This window comes from Chinchilla lanigera, unplaced genomic scaffold (assembly GCF_000276665.1).
Source record: "Chinchilla lanigera isolate Chin_1 unplaced genomic scaffold, ChiLan1.0 scaffold00038, whole genome shotgun sequence".
Lineage (NCBI taxonomy): Eukaryota > Metazoa > Chordata > Mammalia > Rodentia > Chinchillidae > Chinchilla > Chinchilla lanigera.
The window spans coordinates 7,361,661-7,369,678 of NW_004955439.1; the positions used below are offsets into that span (position 1 = coordinate 7,361,661).

Sequence of the window (8,018 nt, forward strand, 5' to 3'; positions counted from 1 at the left end):
GGAGGGGAGGCACTGGCGGCGAGGGCACCCTCAGGGGCGGTGAGGCCCGGGCATGCTTGCAGGGCGGGCGAAGCGCCGGTCTGGGGACAGAGCCTGCTGGGGCGGGTCGGCGGCGGGCGGGGGAGGGGCTGGCACGGCGCCTTCTCTTCTCCGCCCCGCTCGATCTCGGTCCTCCACCCTCAGGCCCCGTCTCCTATGCTCCCCACCCCCTTCTTCCTTTTCTTGCCACAGGCTCCTGTTTCACCTCCCCGCCGCTTGGGCCACAGGAACCAGCAGCGCACCGCGAAGACAGAGAGGAAGCGCTGGCAGCGGCGGCTGCGGCATCCAATATGGCGGACACGGTCGGGCCGCGCACCTCGGAGTCGGCGGCGCCAGCCAGCGCGCCCCCTGGCGACTGGACCGTGCAGACCCCGCGCCCGGGCGAGAACCATCGAGCGAGCGCCGGCCAGAGCGTCGCTGCTCGGAGGCCGGCCCGGCCCGGCCCGGCTCGGCTCGCGACCCCTGTCCCGTGCCCCCTTACGCGGGAGCGAGCGCTGCGGTGGGGTGGGATGCAGCGGACGGATCGTCCCTGCTGCGAGGCCTTTCTCTAGCGTAGCTCTAGGAGAAACCTAAATGTGTCCGGGAAACGGCCCATTAAGGAAACGGCAGTGTGTTTATTTCCGTTGTTTCCCTGTGGATAGGCTTCTGCGCGAGCGATTGCGCTTAGTTGCTTTTCGGAACTTCAGTGGACGGGGGCCTAGAGGTTACCCGCCCAAAGGAAAGTCCCGAGCCCTTCATCTAGTCACAGCGCTTCCAAGGAAGAGGTCTAGAAACAAAAGCTGCGGGTCGGGAGGGAAGCTAGCGCGCGGCGGCTGCGTGCAGGAAATGCGCGTTGCGTGGCCGCCGGGTCGGGGTGGCCCAGACAATGCGTGCGGGCGGGAAGGGGCCAGCGCGCGCCCTTGCGGGTGAGGGGCCCCATCCTTAAGCGAGGAGAGTTCTAGAGGAGTTTGTCCCTGTGTCCTCTGGAGTAACGAGGTGAATACGGTATTTTTTATATGCAGTAGGACAGGTTGCTAACAAAAATGTCTTCTCTTTTGGTGCAGTGTGAAATAGCCGGTGCCAATTCTAGGACTAACATCTATTTGAAGTTTAAGGTTTAGGAGTGACGTTGAACCCCCGCCCCCCAAAAAAACCACGGATGTCCTCTTGTTGAAAGTCATTTTTCAACCATTGATCTTCCGAAATTCACTGGCAAGAGAGAGGGAAAAATGGCAAAATGTTTACTCTGAACATGCGCTGGAATTAAAGTAGTTTGTGATAGCTGAGCCCTGAGCTGTGTAAAACAGAAAGTAAGGCCCTTTCTGACATTTTAAGGTCTTTGAGTTCACTTCATTGACAGATTTAGTGTAGGGCTAGGTCCTTAAAAGGTAGAGGAGCCCATCAGTAAAAGCTGACATTTTAAAATCCTCTAAGTTTCAAATGCCAACACATAAAGTTGTCCTTCTTTGTCTGCATTTCTTGTTGGTCTAGCTGTGATTATCTCTTGCCAACATCCATGGTGACCTCCTAACTGTTGCCTTGTTTATCTTCCTGCAGTTCACTGTCCAGACAGTAGCTAGAGTGATTTTTTAAAAAACACATCAGAATAGGTCACTCTTGCTTAAGTAAAACTTTTTAATACCTCCGGTTACCCTTCAGATACTCTGTAACCTTTTAGTTTCTGCAGCCCAGAGGGCTTGCTCCATGCTCCTGTCACCCTTCCACACTGGCCTCTTCGCTGTTACTTTGTAACTGATGGGGTTTTCCTACCCGGGAGATTTGTATATGACTGCTGTCAGCTAGTGTGGTATTCGCTGTTCATGTTCCTTTTCGGAGCTGATCCTGCAGGAGGTCTTCCTAATTGCTTCGTCCAGGCATGCTAAGACTGCAGGACTGTGTGCGGTTGTATTCACACCAGGTTTTCACAATCAAAACTCAGCACTGTGGAACTGGGCCTGTTGCATGCCTGTAATCCCAGCAATCTAGGAAGCTGAAACAGGATGGCAAGTGTGAGCCCAGCCTTAGCAACTCAGCAGTTGAGCGAGACGCTGTCTCAAAATGAAAAAGCGCTGGAGCTGCAGCTCCGCGAACAGCCCTGGGTTCAGTTCTTCCTACCGCCAAGAAACAAATTCACCGCTGCAACCTGGGGGTGGGGGGATGGGGGGTGGGATTTAATTACACATGGGAAGTGGTGACTGAACTCACTGGGCCTCACAAGCTAAAGAGTGAAGTCAGTTGTCAACATGTTACACAATTTGATTTCATAGTTTCCACACCCAGAAAGGCAGCATGTCTTGATTAGACCAAGAGGGAATGGAAGCAGAATTCAGCCCAAGCATACCATTCCGGTGCAAGGAGATAACACGAGAACTCCGTCCAGAAAGGTTAGAGGAAGGTACAGTCCAGGGGCCCAAACTATACAAAGTTTATACCCATCTCTCCAGTAACAGACATCCCAATACTCCTCTGTATTACATGTGTGGATGTATATGTGTAAGTTCTATGTTAGGATTCTAATTCCAATATACCAAATTAAGCTAGTTTAAGTAGAAAGAGCCCACTATTAAACTGCACGTTTTTCTCATGTAGCTCAATGTCAGGAATTATACTCAAGACAGAGACTTGAAACAAAACTGAGATCACATAGGAGGAAGCCTAATCTCTAATTACCTGTTCGTTTTGTTTGTTTTTCTGGTCATTTCATAAACTCTGTTTCACATAATGGGATATGACTAATACTCCTGGTTGTATATAGTTGTAGACACCCAGAGGGCCTCAATGAAAGCCTCTCCTCCTACTTCCAAATTCCTAAGGGAAAAGGGAAAGAACACTTATTGACCCAGCTTGGATCAGGTGGACCAACACCAAGAAACAGAAGGCCATTCATTTTCTGAAGAGTGGGCAGGACTACTCCAAGTCACTAGAAGAGATATTACAAATTGTAAATTATGACACATATCCTGGAGTTAGAGCATTCTCTTATGTGATTATCATTGGCCTGTGCCCTAAAATGAAATCATTCCCGAGAGTAGCTCATAGAATCTAATTCAGGCAAAATGTTAAGAGTCTAAAATAATCTGGAGCTGTGTTCACCATAGAACTTTCTCGGATCATTAAAATGTTCTAGATCTGTGTTATACAGTGCAATAGCTCTAGCCCCATGCAGCTACTGTGCACTCGAAATATGGCTAGTGTAACTGAAGAAAATCATTTTAACTTTATTTCATTTAGCTGATTCATTGTTAAATACAGGCCTGTAACTACCATATTAGCACAAATCTAGCTAGAGGGGATTACTAGATCAACTTAACAATTTAGACCCCATCTCAGCTGGGCATGGTGGCACCCATCTATACTCTTGGTACTTCAAAGGCTGAGGCAGGAGGATAGCAGCGAGTTTAAGGCCACCCTGGACTATGTCCCAAGACCCTTTAAAAATAAAAATAGGGGCTGGGGATATAGCTCAGCGGCACATGCGCCTGCCTGGCAAGCGTAAGGTCCTGAGTTCTATTCCCGATACCGAATAAAAATAAATAAAGACCCCATCTCAAAATAATAAAAAGGACTGGGGGTATAGCACAGGGGTTGGTGTGTTTTATTGTCCACTAAAGAGGTGGTTCTTCAAATGGCTAAAGGTAAAATAATACCATAATTAGTCAAAACTCAAGAAAAATCATCAAACATTTTCAGTTTGTGTTTTGTTTTTATTTAAGTGATGGTGCTAGAGATGGAACCCAGGGCCTTACCATGCTATGCAAGTACTCTGCATTGAGCTATAACCCCCTTTGAATACTGATTTAACGTTTGTCACCAGTGATAAGTCAGCAGATTCATGTCTGTCCTTCCCAATGAAACTTTCCGAACTTCTAATACATAACACTCTGGACCCAAATTATTTGCCCACCCAAAAAGCACAGTTTTCCCCCAGGCATTCAAAATGAACACTACTACAATTTGCTTGTGAAAAGGTGATATTTCGTACACCATAAAGTTTCATGCTGCTATTATAAAATATTACAGATTTTGCTGACTGCACAAACACTGAAATTATTTTGTTGCTCTAGGAGAAAGAGGATAAAATGCACAGAAATCATTTCATTATTTCCTTAGACTCAGTCTTCTATAAGTATATAAGTTGAGAGCATCATTACAGGGGGCATTGAGGTAACCGTCTATGTGAGACCTTCCTGGGTTATATCTTATGATCATTCTGTTCCTCATGTTTGATAATCCAAATATCCAAAGTAGATCAGGGCCTCATGGACACACTGTTGATAGCCAGACACACAGAAACTGCCATGTACCTGTCTGTTTGCTCTGTGTTGTCACAGCAAAGTGCAATCATTCAGCCCACTCTCAGTCAGTGAGGGACAGTGGTCCCATAATGTCGTATCTCCTCATGAGGTCCTAGCCATCCTTGTGTAAGTACACTCCTCATAATGTCTCCTCACAATGAAGTGATTACACCCATACCTAAGGCTGAGCATCTTATAATAAAAAGTTTATTTAGCTCACAGTTCTGGAGATTCAAAGGCATGGCACCCACCAGCTCCTCAGCTCTTCCAGAAGGTCTCATGGTGGCTCACCTCCACTTTGGAGAGCAGACAGGGAAAGTAAGCACAAATGCAAGAGTATTTGTGTGGGAGATGGAGAGGAGGTGCCAGGCTCTGCAGGTAACCAACCGAGTCCCATGAGAGTGAGAACTCACTCCTGTTAAAGTAGGGTTAATCCCTCTTCAAGATCTTAACACCTCTAAACACTGTTACATTGGAGATTAAGCCTGAGTACAAATTTGGCTGGGGACAAACCATACTCAGACCAGAGCAGTACCCTTGGAATGCAAGTGTATTGTTTACTATACAATGTATCACTTTCGAATGACTGGAATTCCCTTATGTATTCTATTATGTATTTAGGACAAAGTCTTTCATATCAAGGTCTGTGGGAGACTAATAATTGAAAGTAACCTCGAACTTCCAAAAGGTAAAAAAGGAACTTTCAATGAATAGAACTTTTATGTCTTTCTGCCTGATAAGTACCCAACCTTCAGTGTTCTTTTCTCTGAGGCACAGCTAAACAAGCTGCAACATCTCTGATTTAGCAGTCTTCCCCTTTAAACTGACATTCTTTGGCTAAATTTAAAGCCTCTAAGACTTTAGTAGGGCTGTTTGCAGGAGACCTGATTTTAGGGGTGAGGATGTAGCTTAGTGGTAGAGCACTAGCCTAATGCATGCGAGGCCCTGGGTTCAATCTCCCTAAAAAAAAAAAAAAAAAAAAAAGAAATCACATACAATTTTATACATATTTAAATCTAAATGTGAAGGTTGCAAGGTGCTTTTCTTACTGGTTTTGAGTAGTGGTGTGACCTGAGTTGTGCCTCGCCAAAATTTACATGTTGATGTTCTCACCCCTGCTATTTCAAGTTATGACCATATTTGGAGATAAGAGTCTTCGCAAGAATGGTTAGATTAAAATGAGGTCATTCAAATGGGCCCCGTTCTGATCTGACTGTGTCCTTATCACAAGAGGAGGGAAGACCCTGGGAAGATGGGGAGAAGACCACCTACGTGACACAGTGAGAAACCTCAGAAAAAACCAAGGGTGCCACACCTTGATTTGTGTCCAAGGCTCCTAGAGATATGAGAAGATAAAATTCTGCCGTCTGTGATACTTTGTTATTTCAGCCCCTGCAAGCTAATACAGATAGTACATAAAACTTTTGAGACTGGTGATCCAACACGCTTAAAGCTAAAAGCTGTGGAGCAGTGGGGGAAGGTTGCTAGCATTTCTCTTTTGAGGGGGAAAGCATTTGGATTTATGTTTGAGAACATGGAAGGTTTGCTATTTTTGCTTACAAAGTAAATTCACAATTTTATTTTGAAATGAAGCAGTGTCCCTCTGCCGTGTGTTAATTTTTCCTTCCTTTCTACTCAGCCCAAACTCGCTCTCCATAGCTCATTTTTCCTTTACTTTTCTGCTTTTGTCCCTACCTTTAGTAAATGTGAAACTTCACCACTGTTAGAAAAAAAAGAACCAAAGAAGAAAAAAGAAAAAAAAGTGTGAATTCCCACTGAGTATGGACTCACAGGGCATAATCAGGCTCAGGTTAGAGGATAGAAGTTTGAGAATAGCCTGAGCAATTTAGCCAGACCCTGTCTCAAAATAAAAATTTTAAGTGCCCAGGGACGTTGTTCAGTGCTAAGGAACTTGTCCAGTGGGCATGAGGCCCTCAGTATGATCTCCAGTACCACAAAAATGTGAAAATACAATTGTGAATTTCCTCACAGTAGTAGCTCTTCTGGGGCACCAATTTGAAATGAAGCAGTGTCCCTCTGCCTTGTGTGATCATGTAAAAATTAACTACATTATTGGCAAATGTATTAAGCTAACTTGGAGTTGAAGCCAGGTTTCAGCATAAGAAGCATGGATTTTCAGTTCTCCCTGGACTTACAGAAGATTGCACTGTCTTGACCTGACATAGGGAAGATCTGGTAGAAGGCTCTCCCATGGTCCGCCGGTAACCTAAGCCCTGTAGGGTAGTAGCAGGTGAGTGATTCACTAGAATTTTCTTGGGACTAGGTTAGTTTGGTGCAGAATTTTGCAAGCAAGTTAGAGGTTTAAAACAATGATGTTTGTCATTTAATCTCTCTCCTTTTTGAGACAGGGTCTCGCTATGCAGTTCAGGCTGGTCTTGAGCTCACTTTGTAGCCCAGACTGGTCTCAAACTTGAAATGATCCTCCTGCCTCAGCCTCCCGAGTGCTAGGATTACAGGCGTGTGCCATCACACCCAGTTTGTCATTTAAAAGAAGATTAATCAGTTGGTGTGAGGAGTATCTAATCAATTACCATTGATTAGATTTGTTTAACCTTTTAATGCATCAATGATACATTCATTCTCCTGGATATGTTTTATGTTTCTAAGGCTTTTCTTCTAGAATTTTCCTTTGACTCTTCTTATTTTCACATTTTTTTCCATCTATTCTTCTGGACATGCAAAGATGAGAAAAAGGCCAAGAGAACCAAATTTTTCCAAGGAAAACATGAGATGGCAATACCAAGCACCAGCTGAAACCCCAGCATTAGATAGGTTAGTGTCTAGGAGAGTACATTAAAGTTAGTAAAAAGGTCTCATTGGCAATTTGAAAACAACTCCAGTGGAATGGTGGGACAGAAGTCAGGTTGCAACAGAAAAGAAGAGTGATTGCTGAACAACTCTTTTCAAGAGGAGTTTTCAAAGAGAGGGAAAATAGAAGTTAAAGGGGGAAAAAAAATAGAAGTTAAAGGAGGCAAAAAAAGAAGTTAAAGGGAATGAGGGGTGAAGGACATGCTTCCTACACCAGGATGTCCTGGGGCACAGCAGGAGAATGAAAAGGACCACAGAATGGCAATAGATAATGTCCAGGGAAATATACCAGTACTCCTCACACCAGAAGAGCTACTACTGTGAGGAAATTCACAATTGTATTTTCACATTTTTGTGGTACTGGAGATCATACTGAGGGCCTCATGCCCACTGGACAAGTTCCTTAGCACTGAACAACGTCCCTGGGCACTTAAAATTTTTATTTTGAGACAGGGTCTGGCTAAATTGCTCAGGCTATTCTCAAACTTCTATCCTCTCACCTAAGCCTGATTACGCCCTGTGAGCCCATACTCAGTGGGAATTCACACTTTTTTTTCTTTTTTCTTCTTTGGTTCTTTTTTTTCTAACAGTGGTGAAGTTTCACATTTATTAAAGGTAGGGACAAAAGCAGAAAAGTAAAGGAAAAATGAGCTATGGAGAGCAAGTTTGGGCTGAGTAGAAAGGAAGGAAAAATTAAAATACACCCTGGAGGGTAGAGTGGGCTATCATGAAGATGCATGAATGCACACAGTTTTAAAATTGGGTCAGTCATACTACAGTCCTTTATGTGAGGTCCTGTCTTTGAAGTTGGGTTTCTGACAGTTGGAGCAGAAGGGAGGTACCCAGTGATAGTCAAGGTGGAGCTTGAAACATAGT

At 44.7% G+C, this 8,018-nt stretch overlaps 1 protein-coding gene across 1 annotated transcript in view; it reads right to left on the minus strand.

The window, feature by feature from the left end:
• The window catches only part of Scaf8 (SR-related CTD-associated factor 8), a gene marked incomplete in the record, with an annotated part of 79,592 nt that extends 79,397 nt beyond the window's left edge, over positions 1-195 (minus strand). The window contains 1 exon segment of the mRNA XM_013517331.1: positions 1-195.
• Between the last annotated feature and the right edge of the window lie 7,823 nt (positions 196-8,018).